General features: G+C 43.1%; 1 long non-coding RNA gene and 1 pseudogene across 1 annotated transcript in view; one reads left to right on the forward strand and one right to left on the reverse strand.

Moving 5' to 3' along the window:
* Positions 1–4106: 4106 nt before the first annotated feature.
* The window catches only part of LOC110339558, a 31144-nt gene continuing 11390 nt past the window's right edge, over positions 4107–23860 (reverse strand). The window contains exon 3 of the long non-coding RNA XR_005869934.1: positions 4107–5671. This is a non-coding gene — a long non-coding RNA (uncharacterized LOC110339558). The remainder of the gene's footprint in view (positions 5672–23860) is intronic.
* LOC101828332 lies at positions 10477–11012 on the forward strand (annotated as a pseudogene).

A 23860-nucleotide genomic window follows, 5' to 3' on the forward strand; every position in this document is an offset into this window, starting at 1 on the left:
CATTAAAATACTGTTGATTGCGTGCTTGGGTAAAACCGTATGCATGATCACCATGGCCGTGGAAGCAGCATTGTAGCTCTTGGGCTCTTAGCTCTTCTCTGACTTTCCAGCCTGTGTTTATGATGTCTAGAGCTCACAGTCCACAAGACACAGCTCTCCACTTCATATGTGTTCTCCATGCCAGACCCCCTGGACACTCTCCTGGCTCCTTTAACTTCACCTCATGTTGGATATGGAGCCTTCCTGAGACAATGGTCTGGGACCTGCAGGATTGTATTTGAGGTACTCAGTATCTAGCCGGTTTAATGACAATTCTTCAGAGTCAGTGGATGCAATCTTGTGGCCCCTCCCACAGCCACTACACTATCCTGTCCCTGAGTCTGTTTCTGAGTTATGATTATTTCTCAGATCTGATTACTGAAATATGGAAAATCGTGCCTCTTAATCAGATCTTTTCCAGAATAGAAAAATATCCTAGGTGAGAGGCACCCTGAGACTGAGCCAGGTTTGTTTTCTTAAGAAAATAACGTTTGAAACTGGCCCTGGTGGTGCATGCCTTTAATCCTAGCACTTGGGAGGCAGAGGCAAGTGGACTTCTGTGAGTTCAAGGCCAGCCTAGTCTACACAGTGAGTTTTAGAACAGCAAGAGCTACATAGTGAAACCTTATCTCAAACAAACAAACAAACAAATAAACAAACAAACAAAATAGTTGGTGATTCTAGAAGCCCATAACACTGAGCAGGAGAATTACAAGCTGAAGACTTGCTTGGGAAACTTAGTAAGACTTCACCTCAAAATTAAAAGCAATTAGACAAGCAATTTGGTGTTAGAACACTTGGCCTGGAATGTGCAAAGTCCTCTTGAGGATCAGTCTTTGGTACATATAACATATATCATGTACATGTACGCATATATGCAGTGTTCACTATAGGACAGGGAATAAAATATGTAAATAAAATACATGTGAATGGTACTGAAATATAATCAATAAGGGGTACAGTTTTAATGAGTCCAGTTGCTGCTCTCTGTTTCTGGAAGCCATTGGACAGTTAGGCTAGCGGGATGCAGGTCTGGATACTGTAATCCTCTGAATGGTTTGCTTGGTGGAGCTCTTCAGCCCTGCAACTGAGTCTTCCCCACGGACCCACCCCGCATCGACCTCATGCTCATAAACCATCGCTTCCTAATCTGAAACACATCAGGTTTTCTTGCCTTTTCATTTGAATTTCAAGTGGCAGGTCACAAGGGTGAGGTCTGGACTCTAAAAGTAAGTACACGTTCTGATTATATTTCTTTATTTTATGCTTTTGAGTGTTTTGATTTGGTGGACTGCACTCTGCCTACCACACACTCTGGGCTCCTTGGGACTAAACTAAATACACAGCTTTTCCCAGTCACCTCCCTGAAATTGCTTCCTTAAGTTTCTTTAGTATTCCACAACAGACTCTTGCTAAAATCAGAGTCACAAAATTACCACATAAATAAATACTCCACAGAGACCACGGGACACGTCTCTTAGACTACAGAATCTGTTGAGAGCCACTGACATGGCTATTCTGATGAAGCAATCATGCTGCATTGAAATGCCAGGCAAGACCAGTGTTTGCTTTCTTGAAATGACTTCTCCTCTGACCAAATGAGTAGATAGACAGACACTGAATCAGCAAATCATTTGAGGTTGTATGACCATGACCTCCAGGTCACAGTATCTCAGTTCAGGAACCATTTCCTTGTTACATGACCACAGATAAAATCGTTTCCTGTCTCAGTTTTCATGGCTGTAAAATGATAAGTGGAAAGATCCATTTAGGCTCCTAAATCACCACTCAGTACCCACTATTGTTAGACCGGAGTTGCTGTTGTTAAGACATAACAACTTTAATAAAGAGAACTGCCATTTCTTGCATCTGTTTCCTTTGAGATGATGGGCATGAAAGGAAACTTGCCATTCCACATTAATTTGAAAATCTAAGGAAGAAAGTTAGGGGCCATTGTACATTTATTTGAAAGTCTGAAGAAAGTTAGGGGCCGTTGTACATTTATTTGAGAGTCTAAAGAGACAAGTTGAGACAAGCTGTTAGCAGTTCCCAGCCCATCTCTTAGGCTGATCTTGAGTTAGAGGAAATTGGATCTCTGTTACAAAGTTACTTACTCTGGAGAAAATCACAATGCATTGAGGCCTGGAGACATTTGGTGAGAAAAAAAGTCAGCTTTCTCGTGGCTTGCTACATGAAACCTGCTGTCCACACACCGAATATCTCAAAAATCATAGGGACACTGAAGATAAGGAGAGAACTCTGTGGATGAACACAGCATTTTCACTTTGCGGTAATACTGAAGATAAAGAGATAGCCGTGGGTGAACGCAGCATTTCCACACAGTGGCAGCATTGAAGATAAAGAGAACACTGGCTAGACCTGGCGCTCATCCGTAGCATTATTATCTGGAAGGACAGTGAACTGAAAGCGGAGATACAGCAGAGGGGAAGTCCTAGGCTACACTGAGCGAGGGACCAGGGCTCACATCTACTCTCAAGAAGCAACAGAAAATACCTAGAAGAAAGACACTTAAAGATAGATGAGAAGATTCGAGAACTGGGACCCCCGCTAAAGTGAGAGGAAACTCTGTATTGCTGATACCATTGTGACTTCAGGACTAACTGCAGACAATTATGAATAGAAACTGCTTTAATGGGATGGGGAGATGTCTCCACTCAAGCACGAGCATCTAAGTTCCATCCCTTAGAAGTTACACAGAAAAAGTCAGGTATGGTAAGTACACACGGACCCACATTCACCCCCATCCTTTAAACAAGAAAATCAGAAACTAGTTAGCCACAACTGTATGAGTCTACTTTTTGCATTCTATTCTCTCTCTCTCTCTCTCTCTCTCTCTCTCTCTCTCTCTCTCTCTCTCTCTCTCTCTCTCTCTCCCTCCCTCCCTCCCATCCTCCCTCCCTCCCTCCTTCCCTTCCTCCCCCCCCTCCCCGTGTGTATCTAGATAAATACCAATATCTTACTGGCAGGTTTATTGCCACCAAGTCTTAAAATCAAATGAAATACAACCTCAGAAAATGTTGATTGAGGATGGGTGTGTACTGGAACACACCTTTAATCCCAACACTCGGGAAGCAGTGGCAAGCAGATCTTGAGTTCAAAACCAGCCTGTAGGCCAGTTATAGCTACATAATTAAACTTAAAAAAGATTTTTTAGAAGTGTTTGCTTTGTCTTACTGTTTGTTTGATTTTGAGAAGGAGTCTCATTGTGAGTCCAGCTGGGTCTCACTGTGGTACTCCTGTTTCCACCCATATTAGTGCTGGGATTATAGACATGCGCCATATACCTGGATGATGAGCCTTTTCTTCTGTAATTAATTGTTTGGCTATTCTAGGTCTGTTATGTATCTATATGAATTTTGAACCATCTAAATAATTACTATTTTAAAAAAAATCAGTTGTGATTTGAGCTGAATCTAACTAAAGCACCAAGAAATGTAATGAAGAAGAAAATGGTTTTCAACAAGCATTGCTGAAAGAGCTGAGTATTAATGGAGGAGTGACAGCGCAATCTTTGCCACGTACAAAAATGAACATAAACTGCAGCACATAAGAAGGAAAGATACTGGAGAGTCATTGTGTCCTATGGCTAGGGGAGCCTTTCTTAAAGATAATGTGAAAAGCCATAACTGTACAAAATATAAGATCATAAATTATAACCCATCAAAACTAAAACTTGTTCTAAGACTTCAAAAACATGAAAAAGCAAGCTATAGACAGGCACAAAATATTTACAAAATATGTTCCTAAGGTGGTGGGGAGTGGAGACTGTCAGAATTGAGTCGTAAGATAAGTAATGAAATAAAAATTAATGAGGATTAAAACAAATAATAAAGGGCTGTGATATAGTCAGTTGGTATAGTGCCTGCCGAGCACACACAGACTCCTGAGTTCAGGCCCAGCACAGAATAAACTGGGCAGCATAGTGCATGCCTGTAGTCCTTGCATTCAAGAGGCAGAGGACACATAATCAGAAGTTCAAGGCCACCCTGGAATACACAGCATGAGTTTGAGGCTCACCTGTGATATATAAGGTCCTGTTCCAAAAGTAAAAAGAAAAAAAAACAAAAGAAAAAGATAGTAAATATAAACAGCTGGATTCTTTATTGAGGAAAAACAGATCTATGCATGCAAAGATGAGCAATGTTATTAGTTACCAAGTAAAGTGAATTAATGCTGGTAAGCTATCATAAACTAGTTATTAGTCAGGCTGAAATGAAAGCCTGATAATGTCAAGTGTTAAAGATGTGGGCCATCTATATCTGTCATATGTGGCTGCTAGGAATACTGAATGGCGGTCTGTAGTTTCTCAAAGTTAGACAAAATTAGCTATACACAAACATATTGCCCAGGAGTCCCATTCCTGGGTATTGACCCAAATAGAATTCAGAATCTGTGTTGACACAGATGTGTAACAATCATTTTCCATGCATCAATTCAGAGTCTACAAGAAGAATATCTTCTTTTGGGGAAGCAGGAGTGACGGTGGCGGCTGAGACAGGGTTTCTCTGTGTTAACTCTCCTAGCTGTCCTGGATATAGCTTTGTAGACCAGGTTGGCCTCGAACTCACTGAGATCCAAAAAGGATATCTTTCTTGTATATATTTTACTATTTTGGAAATCCTAATTGTTTCTATAAATAACCAAACTTCCTTTTAATATTTTGAGCTGGTCTCTGGACTCTTTAATCCTTTCTCTTTTTACAACGTTCTCAAATCTTAGAAAACATAAAGCAGAACTCTTCCATCAGTGTGGCCAAGGATAGTCAAGAGGCAGCCTGGGAAAGAGATCTCAAACCCAAATTGATCAATATCTGAGTGTCCTGCCGTGGGGCCTTGAGAAGGCTCTGGGTTTTACCAGTCTGTGTGCAGTTGTCACTACCAGACGTCTTCAGCACTTTAATGTGGCAGAGTCTCACTAGCTTTAATGGTTTCCACTGAGTTTGCTTACACAAAACCACTGCCCCCTGATGTCTAAATATTTAGCCCCATCAACGAAGCCACGTTCCAGTCTTTTCACGCAAAGCTGAATTCTCTGTAGCTATGGATCTTGACCCCTGACATTTAGCCCCAGAGGATAGTGGTCAAATCAGCAGTCATTTCTTTCTAGTTTAGGAGAGGTCAGTCAGCACAATACACTGGAAGTCAAGGTGACAGAAGAAATAAGGGCTGTCGCAGGTCCTCTTCACAAGTGAGTGAACTTGAGTCTCGCTTATTGGAACGCGAGGACGGGGTGCTGCGGGGATGTCAGTCATTTCATTCTTGCTCCTCCCCGTGCTTGCTCAGTAACTAGAAGCACAGAGACCAGCTAGGAGGTTGGCCCTTATCAGTAGCCCCGCTTGCAGCTAAAATAAATTTCTTCCCATTGTTCCTGTTTCCTTGTTGAAAAACACCAGGCCTTCCAAGTGCCCTGGAGAGGAGTTGCAACTTCTCATTTTCAAAGCTCTTTACTCCAACCAGTGCCCTCTCCCACAGGAATGCCTTTGAAACTGGTAGACAAAAGGCCAGAGAAAGAACAGGCGAGTTGGCTCGGCACCACTTCCAGTGGTCATTCACTGCCTTCAGCCCTGCAGTCCACCCTCGAAGCCCAGGCATGGTGTGACCGTAGGAAATCCCTTAAAGGGGACAAGAGGGAGGGAGTTAGTCTAATTTCCATTGTATCCAGTATAATAAACTAATTTTGTTGCCAGCCATTCTTTCCTTTCGAGCTTTGAACTGTTAATAGTGGCAATTAATATGAACCAGCCAGTGGCGTCTTCCACTTCACTCTTACTCTTCTGGACATAGCTAGTTTGTTGGAGAATGGACCTACTCATCTCCCAGAGAAGTCTGCAGGATTCCTCATGGGCAGAACCATCCAGATTCCTCCCCACATTAGTGAGGATCAAAGTAAGAATCCTTTTGTCTCCTGAATTCTCCTCAACTCTAGCATAAGTAAAGCCATCTCTCATTTAAATTCTCCCCACAGGGCCAGGGGCTGCCATCAGTAAAGTTGAGAGATCTGAGTAAACTTGACCAACGTCTAAGATTTTTAGTAGAAAAGTTCACTTCAGGAAAAGAAATCACTAACACCCTTGTTCCAACAAAGCCTCGGCCATTCTTGGCTTGGTTATCACATAAAACTGTTGTCCTTACACCGGGGGATTCTGAACATGTTTGGGGACATTTTCCAAATGTTCTAAAGTCCAAGGCTGACAGTCCAGTCGTTGCCAGCTGATAAGCTGGGGCTCTCTTGAAGGACAATGTGAGCACCACGCTAGTTTTCCCTATCTTCCCACCCACCAGGATCTTGTCTCTCACAGACTCTTCACGACCTTGGTTCATTTTGGTTCTCTTAGATTTGCAGTTCTCATGACGCACTGTTTTAAAGCAGGCTATTGTCATAACCATCAGCCCACTGGCTTCTAAAATAGTTCCCATGGCTCCACCCCCTTGATTCATTATTATCACACAAGAGGAACCAGACTGAGAGACCTGGAATATACTAGAAAGTTCAGTTTTCTAGTTAGTAGACATTTATTTTACATACTGCCTGACCAATGAACAAAACTGTATTGACTGCATCCTAACAGTTCAAAGTCGGAACTTAGCAGAGCACATTTTAATTTTCAAAGGTAGCCTGGGTGGGCATTATTTCTATTTTGGTGGTTCAGAAAGTTCATTCAGTGTTTCTGCTGTTCAGCATTTCTGATGCATTGGTTGGTTCTCCATTCTCCCTGTTTTTGGCATAGGGGGTAGAAGGACTCAGTGATGGATTATTGTAGAAATTTTCACACGCATGCACACACAACACACATATACAGACAGAGACAGACAGATGGGGGGGATACAACCTGTCATTTATGCTTGCATCAGACCTCTAATAGAGAGATGTCTTAGGCAGGAATTTTTCAATTTACAAAGCATTCATCATTAGAATTTCTGTGTATTCATCTAAAGATGAAGATGCTTTACATAATTCTAACTAATTCCAGAGTTTTATGAACATGCTTGTGGTGCAAGCACACTCACACACACACACATGTTCACACACACTAACACACGTATGCACACACACTAACACACACATGCATACACAAAAACACATATTCACACACACTAACACACATATGCACACACATTAACACACACTCCTTGAATAGCAGGCTCATAAACAGAAGGCAAAAAATGGACCTCCTGACTGTCCTATGCTCATCCTGCCTTCCTTCCTAGTCAAACATACCGCTTGCATGGTCTTTTAGCCAGCCTAGTCCATGCTACATGGTGTGTTAGCCCAAATCAGAGGATTTGTTAGTGGTGCAGCTGGCACCCGAACCCAGGCTATGATCTTCACGTCCCAGCCTCTGGTCCTCCCACTCCATTCTGTCCCCATGTCTTCCCTTAAGACAAGTGATTTTGTCTCCAGAGACCTCCAGAGAAGGCAACTTTACAGTTTGTCTGGAAAAAAAACTTTCTATATTTATTACTGTGCCATCTATCCCAACTGTCTTCTGGCTTAATCTATAATCTAATCAGAGTCACCCTCCCATAGAGAGGGAAGGTCACATCCACTGAAAATGGGTCAAAGTGATCCCTACATCATATAACATACAGATGTCGCTGCCTAAAAGGGTTTAGTAACCCAGCATTCTATATTTATTGCTGTGTTTTCATTAAAACTTTTTTGCTAGACTAAACTCTTTCAACTTATCTGAAAACCCTGTTCTTTATTCTCCAATTACATTAATGGACTCCCAGAACCTAGGTGGCATTCTGAGCATCCTTCTTAAGAGGGCGGCTCAAGCTGAGATGGGGTCGGATGGCACACAGACCCTTGCAGCACTGACCTTTGTTGAAAGGTATCCCAGAATTCCAAACAATCTTAGCTGCTCTCCTGCGATTAGAAGTGAGTTCCCACAAGCTTAAATCACTTCTAGGCCTGAGATCCAAAGCAGTCTTGTATTTGGACCCAAGAGTAGAAGCACATTATATCTATTGTTACAGGGGATTTTATTTTTAAGTTACTTAATATATGACTTCTTAGCGGCCTGATTCTGCCTTTTCTTTGAGGTGGAAATATTTGTCACAATCTTGTTCTGCTGCCCAATAAATCAAAATGTTGAGCCTCTTGTAATAAAAATAGTTGCTTTGAAGTGTGACCCTAAATGTCTAATTTCCTACCAGCGATAATGAGTCTTCGTCCAGCCATTTGAGGGAACTGGGTTTTCTTTTTTCCTGTCCTTTTGTTTTTTTAGCGTGTGGGCTGTCTATTGACAGGATTTTGTATTCCAGATGTTTTGGCAAGGGAAAGCAGTAAGCAACCATATACATCTCAGACCTTCATACCACCCAAGTGGCTGTCCTGTCTCTGGCCAGTGTGAGCCTCTCCAGACAATCCATACCCTCCCCTTGCTTTTAATGTCGTAACCCTTTAGTCAGCCACACTAAATAACAGGCATTCTTCTGGGCAGTTAGTTTTCTACAGACACTCAAAGAGAAGGGGGAAGAATCAAACCCCTTGCAGAAGTTCAAACCCACGTGGTTTTAATAAGAAGGACAGAGATGGTTTAATTAAGTAATGAGACTGGAGTCCCTGGTGGTTAATAAGGTAATTTGCCACATGATTAAAGGTATGTGCTGAGGCATTTCTGGGGTAACAATCGCATCCAAGTGGAACTCTTTGGAAGCTGCAGTACTGTAGCTCTTTGGAAACAAGAGAAGGGAACACAGAGGTACTGTGGGAAGTCCCCATTCTAATCTCAATACTTTGAAGAGGACGGGGACTGCAGAGCCAGGCAGGAAGGACAGAAGCCAGCAGCCTGCAGCTGGTTTTCACAGTGAGCTTCTGTCCTCTGGGCTGAGAGGGTAGAGGCAGTGTGAAGCTAGGGTTGGACGGGGCAGGAGGCAGGTGCTGCTCCCACCATGCACTGGGATGGATGAGGGGTGCCAAAGTCAATAAATGAAGACAAGTCCAACTCCTCCATCTTGTATTTCCCATCTACCTTCTTGCCTCTGTCTCTTTCCCCTGAGCCTCACACCAGTGTGTCCCTGTGGCCTCCTGAAATCTTTCCACTTCATGAGGAATTGTCATTGCACTGTAGTCTAGTGGCGGCAGGATCTAATGCAGACCACTGGAAGCTTCAGCTTCTGGGTGACAGGAAGAGATTGCACAGCTGATGGGATTGGCATGATGGGACATTTTGTTTCAAAGTGCTCAACCAGGCGTCTGTGGACTAAGAAGCTGGACTGGCCTGTCTGGATGTCAACCTCCTAACAGCTCTCTAAGGATCTTCGACTTTTCTTGTGACTGGAAATAATGATGTTGCAGCTGCTTCACATGGCTACAGGTGTGGTGTTCAAACTGTTCAGTAGACTGGAAGATGCTAGATATGTGTCAGTCTGTTGTCATCATCTCCTCAAGGAAAAAGCTACTCAGGGAATAAATAGCTTTTCATGATACAAAAAGGTCCCTGTAAGCTCCAGATATCTATAATTCATCATTCATTCAGACAATGAATAGATATTAAGTCCTCTGCAGAGAATAAGAAACAAAATTCTTGCTCTTGTAGAGTTTACAGTGGAAGAGGCTGATAAGAAATGAATTGCTTGGGCTGGAGAGATGGCTCAGAGGTTAAGAGCACTGACTGCTCTTCCAGAGGTCCTGAGTTCAGTTCCTGGCAACCACATGGTGGCTCAAAACCATCTATAATGAGATCTGGTATCCTCCTCTGCTGGGTAGGCATATATGCAGGCAGAATACTGTATACATAATAAATTTTTTAAAAAATCTTAAAATAGAAAAAAATGAATTACAAAAGAGAATAATGAGAAAGTATAATAAATGTTACAGAAATATTAAATAGGTCAATGGAATGAATTAGAACTTATACAGGCAATCAACAAAGAAAGCCACTCTAAGGCAGAATAAAGAATAAAACACAACTGTGCTTCAGAGCCGCAGGACCCCCATCTGAGGAGGGGTGACTCTCTAAGGCATGAAGCAACTTGGGTAAGGAAGGAACAAAAGGCATCTAGCATACCTAAGACACAGTGAGTTATCAAAAACAAGGTCAGAGAAATAGCCAGAGCTAGGTCAGGTATGTTTGATTTCAAGTACAAGGGTATTCAGTAGCCTATGCAGGCATGTGACAGAACCTGATGTGTTGTTGTTAGACAATTGTGTGGGCTGCTGTATGGAAAATGAATTTTAAGGAGGCAAGTTGGAAGCAAGAAGAGAGTGAGCCCCCCCCAGGGCCTCAATCGCTTCCCCCACCCCCACCCACCCGGCACTGCTCTGACTGTACCACGCTCGTGCTCGCTCTGCGCTGTTAGGCTATCGCCATTGTCCCCAGCTGCCACCATGATCATCTACCAGGACCAGCCATGACCAGCTGTCCTCCGACATCTACAAGATCCGGAGATCACAGACAGGCTGTGCCTGGAGGTGGAGGGCAACATGGTCAATAGGGCAGACAGTAACATCCATGACTCCCTCATTGGTGGGAGTGCTCAGCTGAAGGCCCAGATGGCTAAGGCACCGAAAGCACAGCAGTCATCGGTGCTGATATTGTCATGAACCACCTCTTACAAGAAACTCACAAAAGAGGCCTACAGAAAGTACATCACAGTTTACATGAAATCACAATGACTCAAAGGCAAACTTGAAGGGCAGAAACCTGAAAGAGTAAAGCCTTTTATGACTGGGGTTGCAGAGCAAATTAAGTACATCCTTGCTAATTTCAGTAACTACCAGTTTTTTATTGGTGAGAACATGAATCCAGATGTCACTGTTGCTCTCCTGGACTGCCATGAAGATTTTCTTTAAGGATGGCCTAGAGATGGAAAAATGTGAACAAATTGGATCTATCACCATATCAGGCTTACCATTCACACAACACCAGGACTTAGGACAAATGGGACTGATGCCATCTTGAACTTTTATTTTGACCATGATTTATTTGGAGTGGAAACATTGGTTTTTTCTTTTCTTTTCTTTCTTCCTTTCTTTTTTAAAAAGGACAGGTCATGTAAGTTGTCTGAAAATAAAGTGCATTTAAATTTTAAAAAAAGAAGAAGAGAGCGAGGACTAATGTAACCCACATGGCAACGGAAGTAATACAGGCAAGGAAGGTGGCAATGACTCCAAAAAGGAGTAAGAAAACTTAGTGCCAGTTTGCAGCTGAAGTTGAGGGCACTTGTAAAGGGTCCAGCCTTACAGCATAAGCATATTGCCAAGACAAGTAGTGGGCTTGGATCAAACCAGAAGGAAAAGAAGGATTTCAAAGGAGAGGCAGTAAGGTGACTTGGTCCTCTGTAGACCTCTTAATTAGCCTTACTGTGTTTTGATGCATAGAGAGAGGCAACACTTCTTCATAAACCGTGTTCTGCCCACATATGACTAGGTAAGTAAAAAATCAATCTATTGATTCCCTTGAAAGGGCACATGAAGGCAAGATATGTTCCAGACACGAGATCATCTTGTTTCAGACTGAACCGCAGACGCCTCAATTCAATCAGTGTAGCTTCTACTTAGCCAGAACTTAACTCAGTCATCTTAAAAACCACTTAGGGTTTCCCTAGATGCCCTAAAACCTGTGACTACTCAAGGAAAGACAGAGGTATTGTTATTGTGAGTGTGCGTCCCTGTAGCCTGTGCAAGTGTTTCCTCTCCCCCTCCACCCTACCCATCAATCCACCAATCTCTTGATCTCTCTCCGTTTCTCCATTCTCCCTTTCTTCTTTCATTTTGAAATAATTTTAGATTTACAAGAAAGTGTAGAGTGTTCTCATGTAACCTTTACCATGTCTTCCAAAGTCACATCTTGTAGAACTATGAGAGCGTATTAAACCCAGGAAATTGACGCTTGTGTGGCGTATGTGTTTAACTCTGTTCCATTCTATTATGTGTTCAGATTCCAGTAGCCATCAAAATCAAACTGTGGCCCACACCAAGCCCTAATGACATCAGATTCTACCACTTGGAGTAAAGTGCAGGTGTTTTATCCATGTAGTTCCTTTGTACTCGCAGTCTCCCAGCACCACCCCCCTTACACTGAACTCAACTTCAGACATGCTATGCCTTTTGCGATGTCAAACATAATTTAGAAACCCCAAGGAGAAGGAAAGTTGGCTGTGTGTACCCCTGTTTTTACTCTCTCTATCATTTTCTTTCTTCCTTCCTTCCCAGACAGTCTAAGATTCTTTCTTTGTCATTTCCTTTCTGTTTCAAGAGCTCCTCCCCCCATTTGCAATTCTTTTAGGGTGGGGGTGCTGCTAGACACCAAGGCTCTTGGTTTGCCTCTATCTGAGAAGTCTGGGTCACCCCTCCCCAAGGATAATTTCACAGGATGCAGAATTTAGAACTGACGTTCATTTTCTTTCTTTCTTTCCTTTTTTTTTTTTTTTTTTTTTTTTTTTTTGGTTTTTCGAGACAGGGTTTCTCTGTATTGGTTTGGAAGCTGTCCTGGAACTCGCTCTGTAGACCAGGCTGGCCTCGAACTCACAGAGATCCGCCTGCCTCTGCCTCCCGAGTGCTGGGATTAAAGGCATGCGCCACCAACTCTTGGGAGCTACCTATCTTTCCTATCTTTCCTTGGCCTAACTTCTAAGTGGATCTTCTCTCCTTCTTCCTCAAGCCTTTTTTCTTAGCCCTGAGGGAGGAAAAGAGATATGTATGTCTATCCTTTGCTTTCTTGAAGGAGAGAGTATGTTTTTTTAAGGAGTGCTAGGTGATTTCTGACGCCATTGTGGAGGACTTGGCTTACTTTTTGAAGAGAAGGAAGACTCAGCTCATAGCAGAAAAGCATTGGCTCCTATTACCCAGGAACAAAGAGCTCCTTTCTTCTGAGGAGCTGAAATGAATAATGCAGTTACATTTGCATATTCTATTACATTAAATTCTCCAAAATTTACATGTAAAGTACCTATGTCAGTATCTGGAAAATAATGAGAATCATCCAAAGTATTGCTAATGCTATGTTCTACGAGGTCTTTCCCTGTGCATCTGACTGTTCCCAGGTTACAGGAACCTACCTTCTTCTTTTATCCAATTACAAACCGGTGAAAACTGACATCGTAGATGGCCTGCTTGAAGAGGAAAAGCAAGTGATAGCGAGGCAGCATATGCTGTGAAGGACAAGGACATGGGAATGGCAGGAAGGGCTGCCTGGCCTTCCTCACCCTCCACCAACAGCCTCCCCTTCACACCACCTGGCAGGCTCCTCCTCCCCAGCTGCCTGTCTGAGTCACTGCACAGCTGAGGCCCACAAAACAGCCATAGAGACACAGAAGGAGGGAAAGCTTGCATGGCAGACCCCCGGGAGAACTGGCCCAGCGGGTATTTGTTGGACACCAGGTTGACCACCATCTGTCAAAGCTGATGACACAGACAAGGGCAAATAAGTGGACAAGTGGCGGAGTTTGTGTTTAGCCAAGGTCAAGGCCATAAAGAAGAAAGCCCAAAAGCTGAGCTGTTAAGTCCATCTCTACAGAAGGCCTCACATTCCACATCTGCAGAGTCGAGGAAGGTCTATCTAAAACTAGCAGACAGATCTAAGCTGTGGTTCTTCTCCCAGCAAAGTGTAAAAACAGAGTCCGTCCCAGCACTCCAGAGGCTGAAGCAGGACCACTCTAGCCCGTGAGTTCAGGAGCAGGCTGGGTAAGATAGCAAGAATCCCTCTGAAAAATGAAAAGGTCTTCAAAAAGTATGTGTTTGAAAAGGTGTGTTTTGGTGGTAACGGTGTTCCTCGGCCACTTTCTTCCTTGGAGTTTGAGACAGGGTCTCTCGGTGGCCTAGAGTTCATCAAGGAGGCTAAGCTGCCTAGCCATGGAGTCCAAGGGATGCCCTGTCTGTACCTTCCTGGTGCTGGGATTTCAGGTCCACAGCACCACACTCAAGTTTTTGGTTTTTTGCTTGTTTGGTTGGTTTTGGTTTGTTGTTGTTTGATTGGGTTGATTTTTGTCTATCCCGTCCCAGACAGGGTTTCTCTGTGTAATAGCTCTAGTTGTCCTAGAACTCTTATTGTAAACCAGGCTGACCTTGAACTCACAGACATCTGCCTGGCTCTGCCAAGTGCTAGGACTAATGGCATACACCAGCACCACCAGGCTCACACTCAACTTTTTAAATACAGGTTTGATGAGTCAACTTGCCTCCATCTTGTGCTTCAAAGCCAAACTGGATTCATTCCTGTTTATGATTACTCCCCTGTTTCTCAAGGATTGGACTATGCCCCATCTGTGACCTTAACTACAAATAGTTCTATACCTTCTGTTCCAAGAAGTGGCAGCCTTGCTCTTTTTTTTCAGGTTGTTATGCTTACATTATGCTTCTGTAATCTCACTTACTTGCCTGCCAAAATCCCCTTTGGGACCCCCCTACTCCTGAGCTATAAAATCTTTGTCTTTTCTCCATCCTGGGCCACTGAAATCCTCATTGGGGAAATGATCTTGCTGTGCACAATCAAAAAATGAAAAAAGCTTGCTCCAATTTGGTCATTTGGGATGGTGGTCTTTCACTATTGTCTGGTGGGCACACTCAACTCCTCAAGGGCCAGACTCAACTCTTCAAGATTTCAAGATAACCCGGGCAGTGGTGGCACATGACTTTATATTCCCAGCACTTGGGAGGCAGAGGCAGGCAGATCTCTGTGAGTTCTAGTCCAGCCTGGTCTGCAAAGTGAGTCCCAGAACAGCCCAGACTGTTACACAGAGAAACCCTGTCTCAAAAAACAAAATAATCCCCACCCCAAGAGTTCAAGATAAGTACTTTACCAACTCAGCCTTCTCCCTAGCCCTTAGCTTAAAAATAAAAACTTTTTAAAGTGGAATCATTAGGACCCTTGGTCTCACTGTGACTGCTTTGTCACCAGGCACTATGCTGCTCACTGAGGGCTCATCTTTAAGGCACCATCTCAGCCAGCACCCACCAGGTTTCCAAATGCATCGCACTCCTACAAAAAAAAAAAAAAAAAGCAAGGGTCACATGGACTCTTCTTAACCCTCTAATTACCCCAAATTTCAGCCTTGCTGGATGCTCCTGAACTCAGCAACTCTCTGGCATTATTCACTGTGCTTGCAGGGCGAGGTAGCTTCCTATATGACTTTGTCAGTGTGGGTGGGAAGAAGATATTTTTCCATATGTATTGAGCTCATGTTCTTGATTTTTCTGCTTGCTAATTATATCACACATTCTTTTACAAACCTGTTTAGCATTTCGGAAACACATCCTTGTTTGTTTGGTGATTTACAATTACTCTTGTCTGCTACTCAGAAAGATCAGGAATGGGCCTTAAGAACACCACTGTTATACCAGGTGGTGAAGATGCCCTAGAAAACAATCCTGGCCAAAGCTCTGCAGACTTTAACAGGAAGTACTCATCCTGCCTGACACCCAAGAGGTGCACTTTGTGGGGGAATAACTTTGGGTTCACATAGTCCTTTCGTTTGCAGGAAAGAAAATACCTTGTCGTCTGACGTGCCACAGGATTCTGGCTGAACCAGGCAATGTCTCCTAGACTCTCCTTAAGGTGAGCCACAGAGTTCTGGAAAGAAACTTTCCAAAACCCACCATGCCAAGCTTGGAACTACAGTTTTGAAGTGCTTCCTGCTCACCAGGTTTTCTTTACTGTTCTGTTCCTTAGTTTCCACAGGAGAAAGAGGTTGATCAAGGTCAACAGAGGGTAGGCAGAGAGCCGTTCAGGATGTATAGCTAGCAGTACAGGATACATCTGAATACAGGTCTCCATCCACAGCTTCTGTTTCTTTTGTTTCTCTTCTAATTACACTAATTACAAAAGAATGACATATTTATAGAATATGGAACAGACATGAGGAGAAAGGGAGAAACCCACTATCACTAGGAAGGAAGCTCTCTGTAGGTGGTTGCTCCACACTGCTTATATTTATCCAGTGTTCATTAAAGTGCAAAAATAGGGGGAGATAAAATCTGAATTCATACACAAAGGGGCTGAGGCACTTCCTCCCAATCTTTCTTCTTAGTAAAGTTTGAAAACAGCCAGGTGTAATGGCTCAGACCCTTACTTGAGAAGTAGAGGCAGGCAGATCTCTGTGAATTTGACAGCCAGAACTAAATAGTGAGACCTTGTTTCAAAAACAAACAGACAAACAAAAAAGCTAAAACAAAAATTAAGAAAAAGTGTTGACAACTATATAGCATCCCATCCTCATTATACCTCCCTTATGATGAAGATCACACCAACGACACATAAAACTGAGGCCACTAAGTCCTTCCCAGGCAAGGACTAGGACAAAGCCCTCCTGGTAGCATGAATTCCTAGTGTAGGAATCAAAGATGCCCTATCTTTCTCCAAACCCTAGTGTAAGTTTTGAGGCTTCCCAGAACCTCTTATGTTTGTCTTCATTTTCATTCACCCTTCTCCCTTGGCCCTTTACATTTTCTTCATCCATCTAAAACCCGATTTGAGGGTTCAGTTCTAGACAATAGTCTTCCTTCTGCAAGCACCTAAACTTCCAAGGCTGAGGTTAACCTTCTTCCATGCTTTGTCCAAATCTGAGACTGCATTCCAGGGAAATGTGAGGTTCTTCTCACTCTCTGAGATGTATTTGGCTATGATTATCTGCAAATTTAGCACTTGCCAAACTTTAGTGTGCAGACAAGTTACTTATGACCATGTTAAGATGTAGATCATTGGCTGGATCCACATACCCCCAGGTCAGGCCACTTTGCTGGTCCCAGCACTCTACCTAGAGTAGAAGGACTCTAGAAGTTTTCTGTGGAAATAAGCCCATGCTTATGCTCCTGAGTTCTACCCAGGGACCAGGTAGTTAACATGCTCTCTTCCTCATCCAGCTGCTCTCCTGTGTTCTTTCTGTTTTCATCCAAGCAAACTCATACAGATAGAAGCTTAAGGCCACCCAGCTTCTTAGTTCCCCCATCAGTCTCAGAACTTTCTATATAGTTCTTGCATCACCCCTAAAGATGTTATGTTCCTGTGGCCCTTCTCCTCTGACAGTACTGATCCTCTCTTTCCTGACTGGGCACTCTAGACATCTCTTTGTTCAGTTCCTGTCCACCACTAGAGTAACTTGATAGGGAATGGTCTTCTGTGTATATGTTTGTCTTATTGGTTGATGAATAAAGCACTGTTGACCAATAGGGAAGCAAGATAGGTGGGACTAGGAGTTAAGGAGGATTCTGGGAAATGTAGTAAAGAGAAGTCGCCATATGATCCAGGCAAGAAGTGACATAGCAGGAAATCACTCTCTTCTCTTCTCTTTCTTCTCTTCTCTTCTCTTTCTTCTCTTCTCTTCTCTTTCTTCTCTTCTTCTCTTCTCTTCTCTTCTCTGCAGAGAAGCTGAGCAGATATGATGTAGACCCCAATGGAGTAAGAGGTCTGGACCTTATCTCTGGTAAGATAAGGCCACATGGAAATATTAGATTATTAGAAAACGGGCAAATAATTAATTCTGAGTTAGCAAATAAGAAACCTTAGAAAATGGCCAACAGCTTAATAACAAATATAGCATCTGTGTGTTTCCTTGGAGTAGAGAAGGGCAGTGGGAGCTAGCCAGACCAGAAACATCAGGTTACAGTAACTTATCTTTATAAATGCCACTGTTCCAGAAGTTGACACTCAACTATAAGGCTGTTGTTCCTCTGCTGGGATTTTGTGACCAGTTCTTATGATAACTATTCTTGCAAGCAACATCATCAACACAAATCTTGTCTGTGTCTCCGATTTTCTCTTCCTGTGGGACAGATTCCTGGAATTCCAACCAGCTAGACGAAAAGCTCTCAAAGCACTGGCCCATAATAAGAATCATCTCCCATTCCTTTTTCATGGAGACATACTGCCTAACCCCAGGCCCTTGTGGCATATTTTGATGGGCTTGGGAATGGAAAGATGCTTGTTCACCCACACGTTCCCAAGCAAGCTCTTCCTTGAGGACTGAAATCCACTCCACTCTGCTTAGCTTTTGATCACAGATGAGAAAGTACGGAAGCTTCCATTGCCTACCTCAGGAAACAGACCACTATTAGGAGGTGCAAAACCTCTAACTCCAGGATTTTCCTCAGTTTAGAAACCCCTCACTGAACCGCCCCGAGTGATAGGAAGTTTGGGTTCAGGTGTGTGAAGCAGGTGTAGATACAGAATGGTCAGAGGCTGTGGAAAGGGGAAGACTCTGAAGTCAGGGTCTTCAGCTCCCTCTGCCCTGTTATGGAGTGAGGTGTCAAAAGGTGTCATCCTATGGTGGAACAAAGACAAGAGTGGTTGACAGGGCCCAACCTCCACTTAACCTACCACACGATCCTGCTTTTTAAGGCAGGCTTCTTGCTTACAAACCCTGACTTGACTTCCTCTAGCTATTACAAATCCAGTTCACTGGGGGCTACCGTACCAGCTATCCAGTTTGGGGCTTTCCCAAAGTCTGGGAGAACTGTCCCATTCAGAACTACAAGTTCCCACATTACTTGTTATGAAACCTGGGGTGTGGGCGAGCCAGCCCTGTCCAGTCATAACAAACACTTGTGCTTCATCAAAAGCAAATTGTGCAAAAGAGCATGCACAAGAAAACAATTAATAAAATGTAGGGAATCACAGTGGTAACGGGGGCCTCACTTTTACAGTCTGTTCATTAAAGGAAACACAATAAGGCCTATGAGGAAGCCACTCCTTCCAGAGGTGGCCTGTGGGTCCCTCCATCCATTATCTTGGTACCTTGTTTCGAGTTCCAGTGACTGCCACCTGTCCTGTTTGGGTCTGCAGTGAATGGCATTTTCTGGTTTAAAAGGCTCAAGCTGAGTTTTCTGCTTAGCCTGGCTGGCATCTGCTTCCGTCTACAACAGGATACTGCTGGCTCAAGAACATATGCCAGGGTTGGTTTTGTTTTGGTTTCACTTGTTTGTTTTAGGTTTTGTTTGGGGGGTTAATAATGTTGTTTTTTAAAGTTCTTAGCAGGTCTGGTACTGACCTGTACACATGTGATATCAGCCATATTCACACACAAGCACTGGCCACATCTCTCCTTCTCCCCCCATTTCCGGATGCTAACAGTTTACCACGGTTGTCCTCACTGGGTACCCTGGCATGAATAGCTAATCCTCACACTGCCATGCTACCTCTGTGAGGTGGCCTTTCATTAAAGTCCCTAGGGTAGACCCATCCATCTGAATTCAACTGTTGCCTTCCAGGCCCCTGACTGACAGATGCTTTCAGCCCCAATCCCCTCACCTCTGAGACAGAAATGACTAATTAAACAGCTTCCTAGTAACACACCACGGGATGTTTGTGATGATGAGGGTAGCTCAGACAAGCGTTCAGTATACTGCCTAGATGTGCAAAGTCAACTGAATGATATGTTGTTGCTACTTACAATAATGAACAGCAACAAAGGGGTTAAAAATCCAGGTCTCTCTGTTTATAAAAATGCCTGTATTTCCCACCAGCCCGAACCTTCTTCTTTAGGGGAAAAAAAAAATCAGACATCTCCTCGTCCATCTTGGAAATATCATATTTAGACTGTCACACAAATCCTCAGCAGATTTGTCAGTGAAGTAGGAGCTCGCCAGAAGAAGAAAGTGTCCTGTTGCCTTTCAGCATCACCATGCCAGACATGACTCTGTGTCTTTCACTCACTGGGGACTTTTTAGAGCATCATGTGGTAAGGCAGCCAATGAGGATTAACTACAAATCATGTTAATTACATGGAATGACAGGTGTCTGTCACAAATCCATTATCAGAAAGCAAATGTTCATTAGGCAGCCATTGTGACCCTCACAGCTTTCTGAAGCCTTGTGACCACTGCTTGCTTGGCCAGCGTCTGCCAGAGCTCACCAAGGCAGCACTTGTGGAAAAGGAGTCCTACAAACAGCCGGAAAATGTGTTTCCCAGACAGAAAGTCTCCACAGTCATGACGACACAAATAATGCATTGTGCATGTATCAGAGGATGAGCCCAGGGAGGAGTGGGGAAATCTGGGGGAAATGAAGAGGATTTGGGTGACTCCAGAAATGAATGCAGTTTCAGAGTGCATCCGGCCCCAAAATCCTTTCCACCTAGACATATTTCCTACAATTATCTCTCCTCTCACTGTGCTTCAGAATGCTCTGAATTAAAGAGTCAGTAGATTCATATCAACTTGGGAGGAAGAGTTCCATCATTGAAATAAAATAATTAAACCACAACGAGGGAATGGTCTCACACTAGGTGAGTCAAGCACAAGAACAGGCATTAGGTAGCAAGATTTAAAGAGAAATGTAATAGGCTTTAATATAGATAAACCTGGTTCAAATCCTGGCTCTGCCTCATACTATCTGTGAGCTTTCTTTGTGTCTCTTCCTATTTAAAATGAGGGTAAAGTCATGTCTTATAAAGGTCACCTTGAGAATCAAGTCAAACAGGAAAAAAACCACCTAGCACAGACATAATCTACATTTAATAAACAATAGTGGTTGCTACCACAGGCATCTAAGTGCATAATTCAAACAGAGCTTGCACCTGGATAGACTCCCCAGGGAAATTGATCCCATTGTACCAATTGAACACAAGACCAGGGGCCCCGTCCAATATTGTTAATGATTTGCTCTGTGGTCCTGGGAAAGTCCCAGCATTTTCAAAGCTAATGGGGATCCTTGAGCTATGTTTGAAGTCTTGGAAGTCCAGCAGGAGAATGTAATTATTGAAACTGAGCCTGTGTATTCTCTGCCTCTACTGGAAGGAATTATCTCATCATCTCACGATACTCTCTGAGTATGTCAGTTGTGATCCAATATTCTAATTGACTGTTACATGTGAATTTAATGAGCAAGACAGGAAAAAGCAACAAATTAGTATGAAAATGTTAATGTTTTTGATAGAATGATATGACAAAAATGTATAAAAGAATTTTGAAAAGGAGATTTGTGATGATGGAAAATCTAGAAACCATTTCTCAAAACAGTTTTTTTTTTTTTGGTGTTACCATATTGCATTTCTAGAACTCTGCCTAAAGACCCTCATCCTCTAGAATTTTCTCCCTTGGGAGGAGGTTGAAAAGTGTTTCAATTCACCTCCCCTTGCTTCTATCTGTTCTTGCTGTTTCTGGTCACATGATACTGGCTGGCCACAAGCCTTTATATATAAGCCTCTTTCAACTCATTGATCTTCTACACATGAACAGGATATTAAATATTAATCCATTCTTTCCCTCAAGAAAAAAAATGACCAAACACGTGTTCTGAGTCAGGTATTGTCAAAAGACGGGAATGAGCCAAACAGGCGTATCCCCTCACAGAGTTTGCATCCTAGTGGTAGAGATGGACAATAAATCCAATTATCAAAAGTCAAGCAGTTGTGTTATATGATGTTAGTTGTGAGTGCTGCCAAAGGAAAGAAGCCAGGGTAGATGATAGGGTAACAGGCCAGAAAAGGCTACAGGGAAGAGTTGAAAACAATACACACTTGAGGACCAGCGTTTGGGATAGCGGACACCTGGGACAGAGTGATGGAAGTCAAGCCAGAGGTGGGCATGAATTTGGCCACCCACAGAACCATTAGCCACTGACGCAGAGAGGAACATTTTACACTGCTGGATACCTGTTTGCTCTTGAATTGAATTTTGTCCTTCTTGGGGGAGGGAAGGAGGCTTGTAAAATTGGGGTAAAGTAAAAGTTACAAGGCTGGGGAAGTACCTGTAACACAAGATTCCTAAGGACCCTCCACAAGGTTACAGAAGAAGTACAATTGTTGAGAGCAATGACTTTCACCAGACCAGCCAAGCTGTATGCAAGCGAAAGCCCCAGGGAAGCACCTTGCCTAAGTCACCACCCATGCTGGGTTGGGCTTTTGGGTAATACAGCTGTCTTTGAGTCACCCATGAGCCTTCTAAGTCCTTACCCGTGCTCTCTAAGTAACCCCAATAAACACAGTGGCTCAGCCAGCTAGACTAGAATGGAATCATTTCTTCAGTCTGTCATCTGTGGAATCATTTCTTTAGTCTGTCATCTATGCTCTATCCCAGGAAGTCCTTATGAGAAAGGATACAGATATCTCCTAGGACTCTGAGTGTGCTGTAGTCAGGACTGTGGAAACCACTGGAAATGGAAAAGGAAAGAAATTCGCATAAACACGGCATCACCAGCGAGTGTGGGATAAAGACACACGCAGCATTCATAACCAAAATTACCTTAAAGACTTAGGACCTCGGCAGTTTGAATAGCATGGTCTACTGCCTCTATGTCCCTAGATTCAATTGAATTTGATTCTCTAAACAGCAGAAATCTTCACCCTGCTGGTAATCCTAGTTACACTCTCTGATGCTTAACAACACAAGGACACAAGGTAATTAATACAGAGGTTAAAACGATGGCAATAAGAATTACAAGCAAATTGTAAAACCCTTAGCTGAATTACAGAGTCTTAAACTAAGCTCACATCTGCGTCTCAGTCTGGGTGGGTGTATCTTGTGAACCAGCATTAGTGTGTTTGCTGTAGCAATGCTTTCTCTTTCTCTTTCTCTCTCTCTCTCTCTCTCTCTCTCTCTCTCTCTCTCTCTCTCTCTCTCTCTCTTTCTCTCTCTCTCTGTCTCTCTCTGTCTCTCTCTGTCTTCTCTCTCTTTCTGAGTAGTAAAGCAGTATCCATCAATTTTTTAGTAAGAACTTTTAATACCTGCCAAATAAGAATGAAAGAGAGAGTTACTCTCTCAGTCTATAATGACTACCCTTCAAGTACAGAAGAGGGACCCCAGTTTTGAATTATCAGCCCAGATAAAATATAATAAAATGTGAATTTATGTCAAGGTCTAGGATTACAGGCTAAAGTGGCCTGCTGAGATAAGAAACTCCCTCAGACATCCAAACAACAAACAAACAAAACTTTCTGCTTTGGGTTTGTGCACCATACATCTTCATATATTCAGGTTTGTTTTTAGCATGTAGTATTCTCTGTACCAGTGAGGCTACTTAAACTAGTCTCCTTTCTCCCACATTTGAGTAAAATGAGCATCTTTCATTGCATTATTTATCATATGACTTTGGGTTCTGCCTGTCTCTTGGAGCTAGGGACTTGGGATGAAGTGACAAGCCAATAAGTCCTTCAAATCAAACCACAAAGACTTACAAAGTACATCAAGTTCTCCTAGAACTTCTACACCAATGTGACTGTGGGTTGTGTTGAATGTTTTAAGAGTCAATATAAGAAACAGCAATAATTATAGCTAACTGTTCCTATAACCACTGTTGTGGTTTAAATCTGAGTATCCTCAACAGACTCATGGTTTTGAATGCTGGTTCTCCAGTTGGGGGTGTTATCTGGGGAGGCTGTGAAGCTCTTAGGAGGTGGAACCTATGTTGCAGAAGTCACTAGGAGCAGGCACTGGGGGGGTCTGTTATCACGGGATGCTCCCAGTCGGGCTCTGCTTCCTGATTTCTGTGATGTGAACAGCCTCTGCCATGTGCTCCCCATCGTGAGCTGAGTGGCTGCCCCATGACTTCCCTGCTGTGATGGAATGAGACTCTGCACCAAAGCAAAGCTTTCCTCCCTGGAGTTGTGGTCATAGCAACACAAAAATAACCGATGTGGCTGTCATATCACAATGCATGCAACAATGTCCTCTAGGTACTGAACACTCCCCTACTCGATAAATAGAAGTTTTCAAAATGAATAGTCACTAATTCGGCATTTCTTGGGTTGCCTTGTTGTTGCAGTTTTGCTTTTGTTGCTTTTCTTCTTTCCTTTTAGCTTTGACTGACAAGGAAGTCAGAGACACTTTGCATTAAGACAGTGGTGTTCCCCAGTCTGTTTCCGGCATTATTATCTCTCTGATAGACCAGTAGACCCCAACCTGTGTAGATCTTTGGGGTTTT

This window comes from Mesocricetus auratus, unplaced genomic scaffold (assembly GCF_017639785.1).
Source record: "Mesocricetus auratus isolate SY011 unplaced genomic scaffold, BCM_Maur_2.0 Super-Scaffold_100020, whole genome shotgun sequence".
In the NCBI taxonomy this organism is placed as follows: Eukaryota; Metazoa; Chordata; class Mammalia; order Rodentia; family Cricetidae; genus Mesocricetus; species Mesocricetus auratus.